Genomic DNA, 21,287 nt, shown 5'->3' with positions numbered 1-21,287 from the left:
TTTAGTACTTTTTAGAAAAGTAAACAAATGTATTTGTTTGCATTAAGCAAAGAAAACAACTTTAAACTTTGTATGAATTATAAAGATGAAATAAATGACGGAACCTCTAATTATTAGGCTTTGAACATGACAAAACCCTTATCCGGGATAATTGCCCTTAATCAAATTAAAACTCTTCCGAGATAATAATTTGCCTAAGTGTTCAACAAAGTTTCCTTGTAAAGATTTTGAATTAAATACGTTTTAATGAAAACACCAGCATCAACCCACTTCGGATCCTTTACCAAAGTGCTGCATAAAAATCTATCGAATAGAACGGACTTTATTAGATGAAATATAAATTGATACAAGTTTACAGAGAACATGGAGCATGGAAACATTCGACGACTTGCAAGTGAACAGGTTGTCAATCCTTTCCTTGGGTTTCGTTAGTGTTTGTCAGGCTCAGGGGCGGATCCTCTACTCAATCTTCTCGTTGAATCTTCGTAATAGAGACTTGGTCGGTCTACTACCAAAATGAAAACTAAATTGGAACAATGTCTAAACGCTACTGAATTTGTTATTATTGAAAAACAATGTGTGTACATCATATTGCTTTTTACAGAATCAAAATCTAACTTCTGAATCACTTGACTCGGAATTTCTGCATAAATTCTATACTAATCTCTTTCTTCTACCTTCTCTCATTGTTTTTTCAACTCTCAAATCAATACTTTATTTATAGATGTTGAAGAGTCGTGATTGAAGTGTCGTGTCCGTTGTGAAGGATCGTATCCGTTGTGAAAGGACGTCTTTATCCACCCGAACGAACGTGTTTCATCGAAAATGAAAATGTGCAATTTGGCTTCTACAGACTCCTGCTCTTACCGAGAATATTTAATTCTCTACCGAGAATGGGGGAGCATCAATTGGTCTTCGAACGAAGGGAAGGAGAAGCTGAAGGGAGCGTGTCGCGACCGAGAATTGGGGGGCCGCGGTCGCGGCACAGAACTTTTCGTCGTTTTTGGCTTTCGTTCTCATCCTCGATTTGGCGTTATTAATTTTCGTCGTCTTCGACTCCTTTTGTAGGGGTTTTCTTCTGTTTTTGAGCTCTTTTCGTTCCTATTTGGATTTTACCAAATATTTATGTACCTTGCATGAAAGAAACATATTCGAGAGTAAAAGCTTTCTAAACAGTTATAAATAACATAAATTCGTAGCAATATTGATGTAATTATCGATGATATTTTAGGTATATTTTGGGCTTAACATTGACTTTCTTATGAACCTTTACCATGATTCTAGCCTTGGGTTGCTGTTGTTTCGAGGAGCTTGCTGGGTTAGCTTGAGGGTTTTTGTTAAGAACAGGGGATTTGGGATTTTCATCGGTGTGATGTTTGCCGGAATCACCACTGGAGACATTTTGAGGGTTCGACATTTTCTTTCTCAGAGATTTTTAGGAATTTTGATTTTTAGAGAGAGAGGGGTTCGAATGCCAAAAGATTCAAGCGTGAAGAGGATTAAGTGGGAAATCTTCCACTATTTAAAGAGATTGAAATTTATCCTATTCGTTGAACTAGCTGTTTCACCTAGGGACGTTCAATCGACAGAGATTCTGTCATTTATGACACATTCGGCGCATGGGTTTTCCCATTATTGCTTGAGTTATCCTAGGAGCTATTTATTACACGTGTTAGTGTTTAATGGTGCAAGTGGGTTTTAACTTAGCTTTGCTAGAATTCGAAGCATTTGTGATACTGAGTACCTAGTTCTATGCAAATGACGTTCTTCTCTTAGTAACTTAGCATGGGATAATCACTTCAACATGTGTATCTGCTCAGCATAGGGTGATTACTCAGCATGTGTATCTACTCAGGATAATCACTTAACGTGTATATTATCTCAGTACATAGTAGTTACTAATTTTGAATTACCTTAGCATGGCAATCACTCAACGTTCAAATTTTTTTCATAGAATTATAGAAGAGGATTAGACATACCGATAGCTTCCCTTAGTATGTTGAATTGTTCACGAGCCAATGGCTTGGTGAAGATGTCTGCAAGCTGTTCATCTGTTGGTACATAGGTCAGCTTGATCTCACCTTTTAGTACGTGATCTCTGATGAAGTGATGCCTTATGCTGACATGCTTCATCCTGCTGTGTTGGATTGGATTCTTGGACAGATCAATGGCACTTTTGCTGTCACATTTGATCTCTATTGTTTTGGTTTTTACTCCATAATCCTCAAGCTGCTGCTTAATCCATAAAACTTGTGCAACACAGCTTCCAGCAGCAACGTACTCAGCTTCAGTTGTAGACAAGGCTACTGATGACTGCTTCTTACTGAACCAAGATACTAGACAGCTTCCAAGGAAATGGCATCCTCCTGAAGTACTTTTACGTTCTAGCTTATCTCGTCCATAGTCAGCATCAGTATATCCAATGAGTGTGAAGTCATTTGAGGTTGGATACCATAAACCTGCATCAACTGAGCTTTGCAAATATCTAAAATTCTTTTTACAGCAACTAGGTGAGATTCCCTGGGGTCAGCTTGATATCTTGCACAATAACATACTGAGTACTGTATATCAGGTCTACTAGCCGTGAGATAAAGTAAGGAGCCTATCATACCTCGATAAAGTTTACTATCTATTGCCTTACTCTTCTCATCTTTGCATAGGACAGTATCAGTACTCATTGGGGTTGATATGAGTTTGCAGTCTTCCATATCGAATTTCTTTAACATTTCTTTGGTGTACTTGGACTGACTTATGAAGATGCCATTCTTACCTTGCTTAATTTGAAGTCCAAGGAAGAAGTTGAGTTCACCCATCATGGACATCTCGAACTCAGTTTGCATCTGTTTGCTAAATTCTTTACACAAAGATTCGTCAGTAGCACCAAATATTATATCATCTACATATATTTGTGCAAGTAGGGTATGCTTACCCTTTTTCTTAATAAATAAGGTTGTGTCAGCTTTTCCTCTGACATAGTTCCTGGTCAGCAGGAAGTTGGTCAACCTCTCATACTAAGATCTTAGAGCTTGCTTTAGGCCATACAATGCCTTTTTGAGTTTATAGACGTGGTTTGGAAATTTTGGATCTTCAAATCCAGGAGGTTGATTAACATATACCTCTTCGTTTATGAACCCATTAAGAAATGCACTTTTAACATCCATTTGGTATAACTTAAAGTTCATGAAACTAGCATAAGCACACAATATACGTATTGCTTCTAGCCTTGCAACTGGTGCAAAAGTTTCTCCATAGTCAATACCCTCTGACTATAGCCTTGGGCTATAAGTCGAGCCTTGTTTCTTATTACGTTTCCGTGCTCATCTAGTTTATTTCTAAAGACCCACTTGGTTCCTATAGCCTTTTGATTCCTAGGTTTAGGTACTAAATCCCATACCTCATTCCTGGTGAATTGATCAAGTTCTTCTTGCATAGCATTGATCCAATATTCATCGTGCTCAGCATCAGCAAAGTTCTTTGGCTCATGCATTGAGACGAATGCTACGTTGCTGAGGAACTTTCTAAGCTGATCTCTAGTCATCAGCTTGTTGTCAGCAGCATCAAGAATAGACTTTTCTGAGTGTCCTCTTAGGATTTTTATTTCCTTAGGTAGTGTTGAGTCGTTTGGAGCAGGTGTTTCTACAATCTCTACAGGAATAGACTGGTCAGCAAATGTAACTTCAACTTCTTGCTTACCTTTGGTTAGCCCTTGTATTGATGATTCAGAGGCTCCATTTTGATCAGCGGAAGCTAAGCTTGGTTCATCTTCAGTGAGCTGAGTTGACTTTCCTGCAGGGTCAGCTTCATCGAACTCAACATGGACAGACTCTTCTACAACCTGAGTTCGTTTATTATAGACTTTATATGCTTTGCTGTTTGTTGAGTACCCTAAAAAGGTCGCTTCGTCAGCTTTAGCATCAAATTTTGCAAGATTGTCCTTTGTATTGAGTATAAAACATTTACACCCAAAGGCACGAAAGTACCCAATGTTGGGCTTTCATCCTTTCTAAAGTTCATATGGGGTTTTCTTAAGTATAGGTCTTACTAGAGCCGTATTCAGTATATAGCATGCTGTGTGGACAGCTTCACCCCAGAAGTACTTTGGAAGCCTATTTTCACTCAGCATGGTTCTAGCTATTTCGACAATAGTTCTATTCTTCCTCTCAACAACCCCATTTTGTTGAGGTGTTCTAGGAGCTGAGAAATTATGGTCAATACCACTGGCTTCATAGAATTCATCAAACTGTTGGTTTTTTAATTCTCCACCATTGTCACTTCTAATGTGAGCTACTTTTAGGTCTTTGTTATTTTCAAGTTTCTTAATTAGTGTGGTGAACATCTCAAATTTTTCATCTTTGCTACTCAGCAGGATGATCCAAGTATACCTAGAGAAATCATCTACAATGACTAAGGAAAATTTCTTATCTCCCAAGCTGAGTGGCTGGATAGGTCCGAAAAGATCCAAGTGTAGTAATTCCAATGGTCTCTTGGTTGAGACAATATTTTTACTTTGAAATGACTTTTTGGTTTGTTTGCCTTGCTGACAAGCTCTACATAATTGATCTTTTTCAAATTTTAATTTGGGTAATCCCTCAACTAATTGCTTTCTAGCTAATTTGGCAAGAAGATCCATGCTGACATGCCCAAGTCTTCTATGCCATAGCCAGGAGTTATCCTCTTTAGACACTAAGCATATATTTTTAGAAAATTGTTTTTCCAGACTCAGCATGTATACATTTTCTACACGAGGAGCAGTCAAGATTAATTCATTTGTTTTTCCCTCGAGTATTTGACACTTAGTATCATCAAATACAACCTTTCTACCACTTTTGCAAAGCTGAGCTACACTCAGTAGATTGTATTTGAGACCTTTGACTAAGGAGACAGACTCAATAGTTGGGTTACCTCCGATAGTACCTGAGCCGACTATCTTACCCTTCTTATTATCTCCGAAGCTTACACTTCCTCCTCGTTTAAGTTCTAGTGTGATGAATTGAGTTTCATCACCTGTCATGTGTCTTGAGCATGCGCTGTCTATATACCAAAGCTTTGACTTCTCCACGCATGTCAAGCCGACCTGCATTTTAAACTATTCATCTTTAGGTACCCAATTCTTTTTGGGTCCTTTCTTGTTAGTGTAAACATGTGCAAAATCATACTTTAACTTGTGACGACATACTTTTATAGTGTGGCCTGATTTACCACAGAAGTCACAGAAAGCTACCCTTTGAGGGTGATACTGAGTGTGGTCAGCATTGTTATGCTGAGTGTGCCAACATACCTTAGTGGTATGTCCTTTTCTTCCGCAGAAGTCACATTGGACAATCCGCTTGTTGAACCAACACACCTCTTTTGTGTGCCCCCTTTTCCATAACATTCACATTGAGTGAACTGCATATGCTGACTAGTACTTGCGTACTCAGCATGGGGTTTATTTCTTTTTGAGCCTTTTATTTGACTCTGTAAGATTGTAACATCCTTTCTAAGTTTCTTTGACTCAGATTGAACCTCCGTGACAAGCTTATGCATTATTTGCATGTTGGTATGTAAATCTGAGTTGTCCTGGAGGAGATATCGGAGGTCACTCAGCTTGACCTCTTCAATCTCGTCACATCGCCTGCTGACTGATTTTATTTTGTTGTTGCATTTTTTAGTCAGCTTATATAAATCACTCAGGGCATTTACCATCTCATTTCTAAACAAGAGTAAGGGTGTTACCTCATTGTTGTGTACCTCCTAGTCAGTTTCATCAGAGAGGTCAGCTTGCTCAGATTGAGAGTGGTCAGCATCATCAGCCATGAAGCATATGTTGGCTGTTTCATTTGCATCAGCTTCAGATGAGGTTGACTCATCACTATCACTCTATGTTGCTACCATAGCCTTTTTGCTTCCCTTCTTTTCTTTCTTGAGGTTGGGACAGCTTGACTTGATATGCCCAGTTAGATGGCACTCAAAGCAAGTGACAGACTTGGAGCTGTCCTTCTTGTATTTGTCGCTGGACTCAGTTTTGTACCTGTCACTTCTTCTGAATGGCCTTTTACCATTTTTGTCATTTCTTCTGAACAGCTTCTTCATCTTTCTAGTGAACATAGCCATTTCCTCATCATCAGTTGACTCAGCTTCTGTGGAGTCAGCTTTCATCACTAGTGATTTCTGCTTCTTATCTTCGGATTTTTCTTTAGCTTCAAAGTTTTTCATAGAGATTTCATGGGTCAGCAAGGATCCGATCAGCTCATCATATTTGTAGGTAGTCAAGTCTTGAGCTTCTTCTACGGCTGTTTTCTTTGCTTGCCAGCTCTTAGGTAGACTTCTCAGGATTTTCTTCACCTGTTCCTCTTCAGTGAAGTTCTCTCCAAGTCTTTTGAGCTCATTTATGATTTTGTGAATCTTGAGTTCATTTCTGAGATGTCTTCATTCTCGTTCATCTCAAACAGCTCGTAGAGTCTCATATGCTGATTGACTTTAGACTCCTTAACCTTGCTTGTGCCTTCATAAGTTACTTCTAGTTTCTTCCAAATCTCTTGTGCTGACTCACAACCTGAAATCTTATTGTATTCTACAGCATCTAAAGCAGAGTGAAGCATATTTATAGCCGAAGCATTATTTTGTAATTTTTTGAGGTCATCCTCTGTCCACTCAGCTTCCCTCTTAACAACTTTCTCATTGTCAACAGTTTTGTATGGCACATGTGGACCTTGAACAATGGCAAGCCATGCACTCATGTTTGTGGCTTGAATAAAGTTCTTCATCCTATTCTTCCAGAATGTATAATTGGACCCAAAGAATAGGGGAGTGTGGTGTTTCAACAGGGAGGTCTAGTGATTGATAATCCCTCAGGGAGTATCTATGTTGTTTGGTTCCCTGGAAGGAAACGAGTGCTGTTCTCAGCCATTTATGGGGATCCGCTCAAGATAGTTATATCTTTGAGTAGTGAGCTTAGGCTCTGATACCACTTGTTGGTTCCGTGTGATTAGTTCCAGGGGGGGGGTTAGGAACTAATATAACTTTTTTTTGTTTAATTAATGTGCTGACTTAGTTATTTGGTGAGTTTGTCAACTCAGCTTTTGGTCAGCTTGGCCAGATATGTTACAAGACAGCTTTGGCAGGATATTGCCTAAGGCTGTTTTACTTGTAAGTTAGATATTGACACTCTTGGAGGTAAGCTTCTAACTCAGCACTTGAAATTACTCAGAGTTAACTTTAAACAATTTTATATGCTGAGTAAACTTCTCACACAACACATGCAAGTATATATATTGAGAGAGGGTTAGAGATTACTTAGTATCACTTATCCTGGTTCGGCCTCTCCGCCTACGTCCAGTCCCTAGAGTCCTCCGGGCTTTTAGAATCCAATACTGAGCTCTTTAAAGGTAGAGCACAAACCGATTACAAGGCAGTTGAATATGCAAGAGTATCTTCCTCTATCCGTCTACTCAACTCCTACTAAGTGCTACAACCCAGCACCTAGATTTCTCTACCACTGAATGTTTACAACCAAACACTCAGCACAACGCTCTCAATGTTACAATTGATAAACACTTGTTCCTTTTAAATAAAGAACACTTTAGAAGATTACAAGTAATCACTCTAGCATTTACACAAAGAATGGAAGATGGGTGTAAAATCTCTTTTTGTATCTAAGTGCTTTTGTATCTTTTCTCTCTTGTACTTTTTTGTTTTTATAAATCGGCAATGATCCAGGGATTTTGACTGTCCTTATATAGGAGAAAATCTGGAGTCGGATTATTTTGAAATGATGTAGCCGTTAATGTTAAAACGACTCTTTTAGGAGACAGCTTCTGGTCAGCTTCAGAATTCTCAGGCCAATCCTTTTCCTCTGATTTCTTCAGATGCCAGTTTTGTCATTATCTTGCAGACTTGTCTTTTTGTGCCAGTTGTCCTTTACCAATAATCCATTGACCCATACATCTCGGAATGTGTCTTTTACGTAATTCAAATGTTTTAATTATTGGCGCAGAGGGTCGGCAATCTTTGTCGTCTTGCAAGCAACTCTTTCATGCTGTCCTGAGGATTCACTCAGCTTTGTTCATTGTCTTTGGCAACTTCTATGCTGAGTTATGTTTTAGTTAGCTCATCTTCGTAAGACAGTTGTTAAGATGGCTTCTCATGCTGAGTTCTATCTCACTTAGCTTTGTTGGATCTTAAGCCTCAATCTTTTGATGCTGGGTTCGTTTCCACTCAGCTTGATTATGAGACTTCTATACTGAGTATTATTCCGCTTAGCTTGTTCTGTCATCTCATGCTGACTTTGTCCTGTTTTACTTTTATATCTATTTATATTTATATTTATACTCAACATTGAACAAACGGATTAGTACAATTAAAATAAAGCACTTAAATTTAATTGTCTCTTAATCATGGATGATTTTGTCAAATCAAAATCTTGTGGAAAGGTGTTTCAACAAGTTCTAGTTGAGAGATACTGTTGGATCGGTGATCTCCAATCTCCTTGGGCAGGCGAGAGAAGAGCTACAATTTCTGGGGCGAATGCCGGTTTGTCTTTTATCTCAAATGGACATTGAAGGTCCGCCCACTGATCCTTGCTTGAGGCTAGTTTACCCAGGTGATCTGCTTCTGTGTTTGATCCTCGCAACACGTGAACCAGCTCCCACTTGGTTTCTTTAGACTCCAAATGGTTTAATAGCTTTTTGGCCTCCTCAACGTACTTGACCAAAGTTTCGTCTTTTACATCAAAGTTCTTGATCACCTGATTGACCATCAGCTTAGAATCGCTATAGATCACAACTCGTTCTTGCGTGATCTCCTTCAGCAGGCGTAGTCCCAATATTAAGGCTTCATATTTTGTGGCGTTATTCATTGCAGGGAACTCTAACTTCGCAGCATAATACAACTTGATGTAGTGAGGTTCCTTAATTACTACGCCGATTCCTGCACCTTCTGTCGAAGAGGCACCATCTGTGTACATTGTCCACTCTTCCACTTTTGGCTTGGGAAGGTTTATGCCTTCTTCGGTGAATTCATTAACAAAGTCTGCCAAGACTTGGCTCTTCAAGGCGGATCTACCTTCATAACGGACATCGAACTCGCCCAGGCGGATTGCCCACTCCATTAGCCTCCTTGAAGTTTCTGGCTTTTGTAATACCTTCCTCATGGGTATGTTGGTACGAACGATGACCGTATATGCCTGAAAATAAGGTCTTATGCAGACTGAAGTGGTGACCACTGCCAAGGCCATCTTGTCCAATCTTGAATACCGGGTTTTAGCATCTTTTAAGACTTTGCTTACGTAATAGATCAGATATTATTGGCCATCTTCTTCCCTTATCATGACTGTACAAACCGCTTTATCTGTAACAGAAACATACATGTACAGGTTCTCACCTTCCAAAGGTCTGCTCATTAGAGGCGGTTCTGATAGGAAGCGCTTGATCCCTTCAAAGGCCTGCTTGCAATCTTCATTCCATTCGAAGCCTTTATGCTTTTTGATTACTTCATAAAAAGGTTGGCATCTACAAGCAGAACATGAGATGAATCGCCCGAGTGCTATGATCCGCCCATTAAGGTGTTGCACCTCTCTGACATTTTGGGGCGCCTTCATGTCTAGCACCGCCTTGATTTTATCTGGATTGGGACCTACTCCCTTCTAGTTGATCATGTATCCTAGGAATTTCCCATAAGTTGCCCCAAAAGTACACTTCTCAGGATTTAGCTTGATGTTGTGGTGACGAAGGACTCCGAGGACTTCCCTTATGTCCTCCGCATGCTTCTCCATGGTGGTGCTTTTGATGATCATGTCATCCACATAGACTGAGAAGTTGTCACCTTTTCTTCCTTCGAATATCTTGTTCATCATCCGCTGGTAGGTAGCTCCAGCGTTCTTAAGCCCAAAAGGCATGACTTTGAAGCAATAAGTCGCCTGGTGAGTTACGAAGGAGGTCTTGATCATGTCTGATGGCTCCGTGAGGATCTGGTGATAGCTCGACTTCACATCCGTGAAGGAATATACTGCATGTCCTGCGGTTCCGTCGACAAGGATGTCAATACAAGGCAGAGGGTAGTTGTCTTTGGGACAAGCCTTATTAAGGTCCGTGAAAGCAATACACATGCGGTATGATCCGCCTGCCTTTTTAACCAGGACCACATTCGCCAGCCATTGGGTGTAAATAACTTCCTCAATGGCGTCCTCCTTCTTTAGTTTAGATATCTCTTCTTCTATTACTTTCTGCCTCTCTGGCCCATGATTCCTTCTCTTCTGAGCCACTGGGACCACATCTTCGGCGATATTGAGTTTGTGAGTGATCACGTCTGGACTGACCCCTGTGAGGATCTCATCCTTCCAAGCTAACACATCTTCTGACTCGAGGAGAACCTTCGTAACATCTTCCTTAACCTCAACTTTCAGTCCCTTGGCGATTCGTACCTGCTTACCATCTGAAATGAGAAACATTTATGTGTCTCCCAGGACCGTTGTAACGAGTTCTTTCTTATCATCATCATTAGACTGCGGGCGAATCGATAGGGATGCCGAATATGTCTCCTGGGTAACTTTCTGGTTCCCTTTGATCATTACACCTCCATTTGCAGTAGGGATGTACATCGTCAAATGGCAGATTGATATAAGAGCCGCCACTTCTAAGATGAAAGGCCGCCCTAAGATGATATTGTATGCCAATTGACCATCCATGATGGAGAACTCCAGATCTCCCATCCATACTTGGTCATCATCCGCTAATTCGCATTCCAATGTTACTTGGCCCTTTGTCTGGATTGTGTGACCCGTCACTCCCAAAATATCCACAATGGTGGTCTCAATTTGAATAGGGTCAACCTTAAGCTTGGCGAACGCACCCCTGGTGATGAAATTACAAGAACTGCCAGTGTCTACCATAACTCTCTTCATTTCCCATCCCTCCACCATCATAGTAATGACAAGGGCGTCTGCATGTGGAGAGGTAGCCAGACCAACTTCTGCAAAGGGACGGTTGAGTGACACTCTATCTAAAGCAGCGGTCTTTGCTTTCTTTATCGTGGGCTGATATCCTGGTCTGCCAGCAATAACATTAATGACCCCTTTAGCCTTTTTCTTTGGCTCATCTCTGGGTTTATCACCATCTCCCTTTCTATCATTCTGGATGAACCTCTCTAGCTTTCCTCTCTCGATAAGCCTCTCGATTTCCCTAGCCAACTCCCAACATGCATCTGTATCATGGACGTTCCTCCTGTGGTATTTGCAATAATTCTTGGGGTTTTTCCCTGTGTTGGTGTACTCCCCCCCTTTTGGTATGAAATGCTCCGCTTATGCTGGCTGTTCTCTATCCACATTAGCACTTCGCTTTTGGAGGCGTTCAACGGCGTGAACGATGGCGTATATGCTGATTTGTTCTTAGGGCCTCTTCGCCTATTTCGGGAGGATGAGTCAGGGAGCTTTTCTTTCTCTTTATCCCGTCTTCGAGATTCGCCCTTTCCTTTTTTGGGTGGAGATGTTGAATCTCTTCGAATGTCATCGACTTCCATGAAGTCTTTGCACCATTCTATCAGCTCCGCCATATTCTTGGGTTTGTTTCTGATTAGATCCTCCTGCAAGCTCTTGCATGTTGTGTTTTTTACGAGCGCTTCCACTGCCATGGTGAGATCTACATCAACAATGTGGATACACAACTTATTGAACTTGTCGACATACTCCCGGAGGGGTTCATTTTCTTTTTGCTTCAGCTCAAAGAGCTTTCGAGATTTGACCACTGGAGGGATGCTTCCTGCGAATTTTGAACAGAATTCTCTACTCAACTGATCCCAACTGTCTATTGATCCTGGGTGAAGAGATTGGAACCAGTCGTAAGCTGGACCTTTCAATGTAGTGATGAACATTCGACATTACACTGCCTCGCTTGCACGGTTAAGTCCGAGCAACATGCAATACTTCCTTGCATGGGCTTCGGGATTATCCTCGCCAGAATAGGCTGGTATATTTTGTTGGTGTGCCCTAGTTCTTAGGCATTAGTTCATGTATATTGTATTATGCTTTTTGACTATTTGTGTTACATTAATAAAGGCATTAATCTAGTTCATTTATATCTTGTGCTATAATATGAATAGAGAATCCATTGATTGATAATCGTAAAACCATATCCCAAGTCTATTCTATCATGGGAATGATTAGGACCACGAACTTGTATATTTGACGATTGTATAGTAGTAATTGATACTAGTCATAGCACTTGATAAGTCAGTTGTGAATATGGGTACATGTTGTATACATGTGACTGGATCGATCCGCCCGAGAAAACTACATGGTGGTTGTGTCATTAGTTTTCTTAAGTAGGTCTCTAACTATCTTCAGACCAGATTTCATTATAATATCAATATGGGATCCGGTTCACTTTGACATACGCCTAATAGGTCTGTAATAGGATGCTAAATACGGGTATGATTAGGTGAACAGGTGAACACGTTGGTATTGATATTGAAGTGATGGAATTACCACTCATGTAATAGTGAGATGATATCACATGCCACTTGATAAGTGAGATTGATAAGTGTGTGGCCACATCCTGATAAGTAGTTTACTTATCTGTTTCATCAATCTACTTAAGATCAAGAAATATCATAAACATCAGAGAGGATGACAGCCGCCATGCCTCTAGTTTATAATATCGATATCAAATGGTAAAAGAAGTTAAGAGATAACTACAGGGTCTCTGCATCTTTAGACTGCTGAAACTCTGTCTTGGTTAGGGGTAGTAATGGTTTGCTAGAACCCACTTACTGTCTGTGGGCCGTGAGCCCACTGCTAGCTAAGGACAGTCCCATAGGATCATGCACATCGAACATCTGAGTTAGAACTTATAGAACGGTACATTGGAGAGATGAAATTCATTAATTGATTGATAGTGAAATATCAAGGTAATTAATTGGTGGTTAATTAATTGATTAATTGATACTTTGTATCAAGGTAATTGATTAATGGTCAGTGTTGAGTATTTAATTGATTAATTAGTTTACGGGATGTAATTAATTAATTTGTAAATTAATGAAATTGCATTCGGTGAATAATTAATTAAACTAATACGTTAATTTATTAATTAGTGTTGTTTGTTTAATTGGGGTAATTAAATTTAATCTAATCATAATTAATTGCATAGAATAAATATTATTGGTATTTATTTATGTAATTAGATTAGGATTGGATTAGTTTTGTAATTAACCAATTAACCCTAAACCAATTAGGTTTAGGAATACACTATATATAAAAATTAAAACACTAAAACCCTAATTAACCTACATACACATTCGGCCAACATATATTGTTCTTTGAACAATATTGAGTTTGCCTACTTCCAAAAGAAAGTGGAGGAATCATTGGATAGTTACATAATCTCTCCTGTTCTTCGTTCGTTCTTCGGCTAGCACCGGTTCTAGCTCGATAGCTGTTCGTGCACCTGACTACGGAGATTTTACTACTTTGTGGATTCTTCAGCCGTCTCTAGAAGAGACAGTCCGAGTATGTTTATATCCCTAAACGGATCAAAAGGTTTTATTCAATCAATGGTTAACGGACAAAGATCAAACTCAAAGGGATTAGAAATAAATTTTAAACCGCAATTTCACTGCGCTACAGTTGATTAACTAGCTATAATCCCTAACAGTGGTATCAGAGCCATGGTTTAGTCCGTTTCGATTGATTGAAAATTAATAAGATTTGGTTTTTATTATTTTTCCAAATCAGTTTTGAGAATTCCTATTAATTCCTTGTGTAGAAATTGTTCTAGGAAGTTTTCTATTTATTATTTCTGTCTGTATTTTGTATTATTTGGTTCTGAAATTAATTTTGAAATAATTGAAAATTAAAAAAAAATATACAGCAGGAATTTTTAAACAGTAAAGGAAAAAAAATAGTTTCGGACACGGAACAGTAGTCATGGGACTGCTGTCCGCGAACAGCAGCACTACTGCTGTCCGCCAGACAGCAGCCACGGGGCTGCTGTCCACGGACAACAACCCTGTCACTGTCCCGGGTCCGTCGAAAATTCAGAATTAGTCTAATTTTGGATTTAACGGGACTGATTTTAATCTTTAAATTTTTCATGGGTAATTTAATAAAATCAGGGCCCTAATATCGTTTAATTTATTAAACGTGTTTTGAATAAAAATTAATTGGTACTAAAATGTTTTTGTTTGGCATGCATATTTAATTTTAATCGAATTGATAATTTGTATAAAATTGAATATGGTTAATTTGTGAAATTGGCCCAATAGACCATGTCACCGGTTTAAATTGGGAGGGCTAAATTTTAGATATGTGACGACCCTAAAAATTCAGTGGGAGCGAAATGTAATTTTGCATTTAAATGGATGTTAACCGTTTGGGCCTTTATGGGCCTTAGTCACATATGGTAAAATTGGCGATTTCACCATAAGTAACTCGGCTTAACTTTATTAGATGATTTTGGAATGCCATGATCATGCATTATATTTGTATGTCTTACCGTGCAACAACGTGTTATAGAGTTCTATGGGCCCAAAAAAATTAAAGTCGGTTTGTAATTTAATTATTTTGGGAAATATGACATGTGTGCCATTCTTTTATTAATGTAATTTTAGAATAAATTCTATTTATAAAATTGTAATTGATCGTGAAGAAGCCCAGATGGTCCAAGCCCATGGTGGGAGCCCAATGAGACTTAAAGCAAGCCCATGAAGATTAGATAGTTTATCTAGTTTCACTAGGATGTATTATAAGGCCCATAGAGTCTCTATGTTTATTTGGTTTTATAATTGCTTAGTAAAACATGAAATATAAGTAGCAACGATCACCAAATCATCACCCGTGATAATTATATGTTAAAGCCGTATCACTTAATTAATCCGAATAATGAAATATTGAGTCATTTAAAAGTGCTTTCCGGATTCACACCTCTTCCTCCCAGGTAGTGCTATAGTATATGGCGTGCCCTAGCAGGTATGCTGTAGTAATTAGTGGGCCGTCGAGGGTTAGGATACTTCGATATGGCTAACGTGTATATGGTGGTTAGACTCAACGTGGGTAGCATTAGCTCAGAGCGGGCCCTAAGCACAGATGGGCTAAGTGTCACAAAGCCCATCAAACCAAGAGTCCTCGTGGAGGATTGGATAGTTTATCCTACCAAATCGTCAATGGTCGACGGCGGAGCCCTAGCTCGGTCGATTGTTGATGGATTGTGGATCTTAGTCAAGATAGCCAAATAAATATCACCAATAACGAATTAAAATGGATTATTAATTTGATCTTTAGCTTAAGCCCTTTGTTCTAACTCTAATGTAATTTTTCCACGTAGATAAAAATCACCAAATTACATAAAAGAAATAATGACTGCAACAAACAACAACTCACTCAGACCACTCCTGGAAAAGGAAAAACTTTCAGGGACTGATTTTCTTGACTGTTCTATGGACTTGCAAAAGGTTTGTAGACACGAGTGGAAGGAATCTGTACTGACTGCTACCTTACCAGCCAACATAGGTAACATGCCTAAGGGAAAGGCCAAGTCCAAGTCCAAGGCGAACGCCCAAAAGGCCAAGTCAAAGATAAGGAAGGCGGCAGCTCCTAAGGGTAGGTTGGCCTCGACAGATGATATCTGTCACGAGTGTAATGAGAAGGGACACTGGAAGAACGTGTGTCCAAAGCTAAGGGAGAAACAGAAGGCTAAACCTTCTGGTTCTGGCATTTATGTTGTTGAGATAAATCTGGCTATTTCTACATCTTGGGTTTTAGACACTGGATGTGGTACTCACATTTGTTCAAATGTGCAGGGACTAAGAAATAGGAGGTTGTTAGGATCTGGTGAAGTGGATCTTCGAGTCGGCAATGGTGCTCGTGTAGAGGCCTTGGAGATCGGAGATTACACTTTAGAGATGCCTACTGGTTTAGTTTTAGAACTTAGAGATTGTTGTTTTGTACCTGCAATGCGCAAGAATATTATCTCAGTTTCTATGTTGGATATTTCCGGTTTTAATTTTAATATTGGACGTGGTAGGATTTCTATACATCGTGGCAATATTGTTTATGGAACCGCATTTCTAGAAAATGGTTTGTATATCATTGATCTAAAACGTAGTGAATCAATCTATAACATAAGCGCTAAAAGGATTAAGACTAATGAACTAAATCCTACATATATCTGGCACTGTCCTCTTGGCCACATAAATGAGAAACGCATAACTAGGCTTTACTCTAGTGGAGCGCTAGGGTCATTCGACATGCAGTCTTATGACACGTGTGAATCTTGTTTAAGAGGGAAGATGATAAAGGCACCTTTCACCAAAACTGGTGTAAGGGCCACAGAGCTATTGGAGCTGATACACTCAGATGTATGCGGTCTAATGAGCACTAGTGCTAGATCTGGTTTTCTGTACTTTGTTACCTTCACAGATGACTATAGCCGATACGGGTATGTGTATCTGATGAAACATAAATCTGAAACTCTTCTGAGATTCAAAGATTTTAAAAATGAAGTAGAAAATCAACTTGGCAAGAAAGTAAAAGCGCTCTGGTCCGATAGAGGGGGCGAATACTTGAGCCAAGAGTTTGTCTCATTCTTGAGAGAGTGTGGGATTGTATCCCAACTCACTCCTCCTGGTACACCCCAATGGAATGGAGTGTCAGAAAGGAGGAACCCGACCCTGCTTGACATGGTCCGCTCAATGATGAGTCAAGCTTCTCTCCCTATCTCCTTTTTGGGATTTGCTTTGGAAACTGCTGCTCATATAATTAATAATACACCGAGTAAGGCAGTTGAAGGAACACCATATGAATTATGGATGGGCCAAAAGCCCAACGTTTCCTTCATGAAGATTTGGGGCTGTGATGCACATGTCAAGAAATTGATGAGTGGCAAACTAGAGTCCAAATCTGTCAAATGCCAGTTCGTGGGTTACCCTAAGGAAACTAAGGGTTATTACTTCTACAACCCAGCCGAGAATAAAACATTCGTGGCTAGGTTTGCAGTCTTTTTGGAAAAGGAATTCCTTTCCAAAGTAGACAGTGGGAGCAATATTGATCTCGCTGAGATTCAAGACTCACTGACTCCTACAGTAGATGCTGAGGATGCTCAGGTAACTGATTTAGGTCCTCAAGAAATTGAGGAGTCTAAACCAGTTACACAGGAACCTAGAAGGTCTGATAGGACACGTCATCAACTTGAAAGGTACGGTTTTATCGTAACTGATGATGGGGACATAATGGTCGATGACCAGGATGAGCCCAAGACTTATCAAGAGGCTATTGAAAGCCCGTAATCAGATCAATGGCGTAAAGCTATGAAGGCTGAAATGCAGTCTATGGGTGATAACCAGGTGTGGAACTTGGTGGATCCACCTCCGGGTGTTAAAACAATTGGCTGCAAGTGGTGTTTCAAATTAAAAGCCGATAACACCTTCAAGGGGCGACTAGTGGCAAAAGGTTATAGACAAATCCAAGGAATTGACTATGATGAAACCTTTTCACCAGTTGCTATGTTCAAATCCATTAGGATAGTACTGGCCATAGCTGCATGGTATAACTATGAGATATGGCAGATGGATGTTAAAACCGCTTTCCTGAATGGGAAGTTACTAGAGGATGTCTACATGACACAACCAGATGGTTTTATCGATCCGAAGTATCCTAACCGAGTATGTAAGCTTCAAAGATCCATTTATGGATTGAAGCAAGCATCTAGGTCTTGGAATCAGAGATTCAATGAAGCCATAACTGAATATGGTTTCGTGCAGAATCCTGATGAACCTTGTGTGTATATGAAATTCAGTGGGAGCATATCCACTTTCCTGATATTGTATATCGATAACATACTGCTCATTGGAGGCGATATACCAACACTGCAAGGTGTGAAGCAGTGGTTGAGTAAATGCTTCGCAATGAAAGACTTAGGAGAAGCCGAAACGATCTTAGGGATCAGGATCTACAGAGATAGATCCAACAGACTTCTAGGCTTGAGTCAGGCAACGTACATAGATAAAGTTCTTAGAAGATTCAGCATGGACCAGACTAAGAAAGGATTTATGCCTATGCACCATGGGTTGAAACTTGGTAAAAAAGATTGTCCTCAGACAAAGCAGGACAGAGAGAACATGGAAAAGGTGCCATATGCGTCAGCTATAGGATCTATCATGTACTCTATGTTATGTACACGGCCAGATGTTGCATTTGCACTTAGCATGACTAGCCGGTACCAGTCAGATCCCGGCGAGGAGCACTGGAAGGCAGTTAAGGCTATCCTAAAGTACCTTAAGCGTACCAAGGATCTCTTTTTAGTTTTTGGTGGGCAAGAGGAGCTGGCAGTATCAGGTTACACTGATGCAAGTTTCGAGACTGATGAGGACCAGAAACAATCACAGTCTGGTTATGTTTTTCTCCGGAATGGCGGTGCCATTAGTTGGAGATCCTCAAAGCAGCCTACCATTGCCGATTCTACAACGGAAGCTGAGTACATAGCTGCATGCGACGCTGCAAAGGAAGCAGTTTGGATCAAGAAGTTCATAACTGACTTAGGTGTAGTTCCTACTATCCTAGGTGCAGTTGATGTTTTCTATGATAACAAACGGTGCCATAGCTCAAGCACTCGAGCCCCGATCACACAAGAGATCCAAACATGTACTTAGAAAGTTTCACCTCATCCGGGAGATCCAGGCGAGAGGTGACATTACATTACAGAGAGTTGACACGGAGAACAATGTCGCAGATCCGTTTACCAAGGCACTTGCACAGTGCCTACATGATGGTCATACTAGATCTATATGGATTAGGGCAATGCCTGCTTGGAACTAGTCTAAGTGGGAGACTGTTGGTGTGCCCTAGTTCTTAGGCATTGGTTCATGTATATTGTATTATGCTTGTAGATACCCATTTTGTCCGGAGTAATTTCTTATTTTTTTTGTAATTTTACATTTTTAAACAAATTTATTTCATAATATTTTTATTGTAGATATTTACTTCATAAACTAATATTTGCGGAAAGGAATTGATATTATATATATAATCCCTATAAATCGGTTGAATGTTTATGTTATAAAGATTAAATCGATGGATTAGGATGTCAATGATTAAATAAAGGAATGCTATTTTATTGAAATATAGATTTAATTTTATTTGATAACTAATTCTTAGAACTAAAACAAAAAAATGAAAAAAAAAAAAAATACAAGTGTATTAACAATTTACAACTAATGGCCCAAAGCATGAAGCCCAATTCCAAAGCTATTCAAATAGGCCCATAAAATACTAAAAAATAATACAACTCAAAAATACAAACAATACAATACAGCAATACTATGTACAAATACATCACTTCTTGGCCACCAAGTCTGCTGGCTTTCTATAAATAGAGAGCCAAAACAGACATAAAGGGGAGCAAGCAGGGACTTTCTCCATCCTCAACTTCCTTCGTGTCTTCTTCTTCAATCAGATCAAACAGAGCAAAATCTTTCTCTTCTGTGTTCTTAAAATTACCTCTTGCTCTCATTTTTCCTCATCAAAATCCAATCAATACCAGCAAATACAATCAAACAAGAAAACAGCCTCTAGTGTTCTAGCAAATACAATCAAACAAGAAAGCAGCTTCTAGTGTTCCAGCAAATACAAAAGAGAAAAGAAGCTTGGTCTCTCTCAATGGCTACCTTCCACACAACAAAAACTCAATGACCTGTCAATTTTGAAACTAAAATCATCCATTTATCTACTCTATGCTAAGAATTAGAAAACAGAGCATAAAAAAACCCGAAAATGTTAACAGAGAAGAAACAAAAAAATCAGAAAATTAGGAAGAAACAAGTGAGAATAACCCAATAGAATCGGACGAGCCAAACGGAAACTAGAGGAAGAAGCTTACCTCTGGCATGATTTAAACGATATGATAAGAAGCAGGATCCTCGCCGTGTAACTGGAAACGGCACCGTGACGAGGCGCAGATCGGAATGACAAACAGGAGCAGGCGGAGGTCGAGAAGATGCCAGCGACTGCCATGGGATCTATCTTCGAATATTGAAAAAAAGAGAAAGAAGCGAGAAGGAGAGTGGTGTCGGAGCAAAAGATCGTCGGAGGCCATGAGAACTCTGATTTCGGTTTTGAGGGAGAAGGCATGAGGAAGAAGAAGAGGGCAGCTGCTCAAGTGGAGTCTCAACCCTGAAAAATCGAAAAATTCGCATCACATCTAAATAGATTGGTGAGATTTAGCAAGCCCATTTTGGCACTCCTCATTGATGGGCTCGACATGTAAGTATTCTAAGCCCATCTCTTTAATCCATTCATACATACATATACTTTGTTAATTTAATTATATTTAGTTTAATACTAATTTTTACTTAGATCAATGTGTGTAACATGTATGTGCTATATCACTAGTAAAAATCATTTATCTTCATTTGGTTAGATTTAATCTGTATTTTTTATTTTTATGAAAAATTTAAACGACTTGATTTATAGTTCTATGTCATAGGGATATAAACCAAACGTGTACATACTAAAGAAGTTAAGACGAATCGACTTATATCTTTATGTCATAGAGGTATGAAAACGATAAAAATAATTAAAACTTAAATAATGCGGAACGGTTCGATTTACATGTATATGTTATGAGGGTATAAAAAATGTAAAAAGAGTAACGAGATAGTTCGTTGTTCTATGTTATAGAAATACGAATTAAGTGTTACAAAATAAAAAAAACGAAGAAAATTAAACAAGACAATTCGTAATTCTACGTTATGGAAGTACGAATTAAAACATAGTTAGTAAAAAATGAACGAATTAATTCATAGCTCTATGTTATAGAAAATATGAATTAAACGTTACTAAACAAACAGAAACCGAACGAGTTAATTCATAGCTCTATGTCATAGAAATATGAATTAAATGTTACTAAATAAACAGAAAACGAACGAGTTAATTCATAGTTCTATGTTATAGGAATATGAATTAATCGTTACCAAATTATATGAAAATATTAAATGAGTTAATTTGTAGTTCTATGTCATAGAGATGCGAATTAAATAGTACCCGAATTATTAAAATTAAAAGGATACAATTTATGATCCCACGTGACATAAATACCTACGACATTAATCATGTAATTAAATTATATGCCTTTATTATATTATAAAAATATAAATAAAATCGAGATAAATCAAATAAATTTAACACAAAAATCACATCTTTTAGTACCAATATATGGACGGGGTAGGGTGATTAATCAATTTTTTCTTCCCTGCACGTAACCGACAAACGAACCTAAAATCTTTATTTCGCAGACCCTCTTATCCATTAAAATTCAATCATTTTCGGT

General features: G+C 39.0%; 1 long non-coding RNA gene across 1 annotated transcript; it reads right to left on the bottom strand.

Moving 5' to 3' along the window:
- Window positions 1–19,053: 19,053 nt before the first annotated feature.
- Window positions 19,054–20,334, bottom strand: LOC136209144 (uncharacterized). The gene is made up of 2 exons (XR_010677404.1): window positions 19,839–20,334; window positions 19,054–19,652 (listed from the first exon to the last, which is right to left on the bottom strand). It is a non-coding gene; the product is annotated as an uncharacterized lncRNA (long non-coding RNA).
- Between the last annotated feature and the right edge of the window lie 953 nt (window positions 20,335–21,287).

This window comes from Euphorbia lathyris, chromosome 10, assembly GCF_963576675.1.
Source record: "Euphorbia lathyris chromosome 10, ddEupLath1.1, whole genome shotgun sequence".
Taxonomy (NCBI): domain Eukaryota; kingdom Viridiplantae; phylum Streptophyta; class Magnoliopsida; order Malpighiales; family Euphorbiaceae; genus Euphorbia; species Euphorbia lathyris.
The sequence above is the reverse complement of the archived record's forward strand: the minus strand, read 5'-3'. Positions and strand labels throughout refer to the sequence as shown.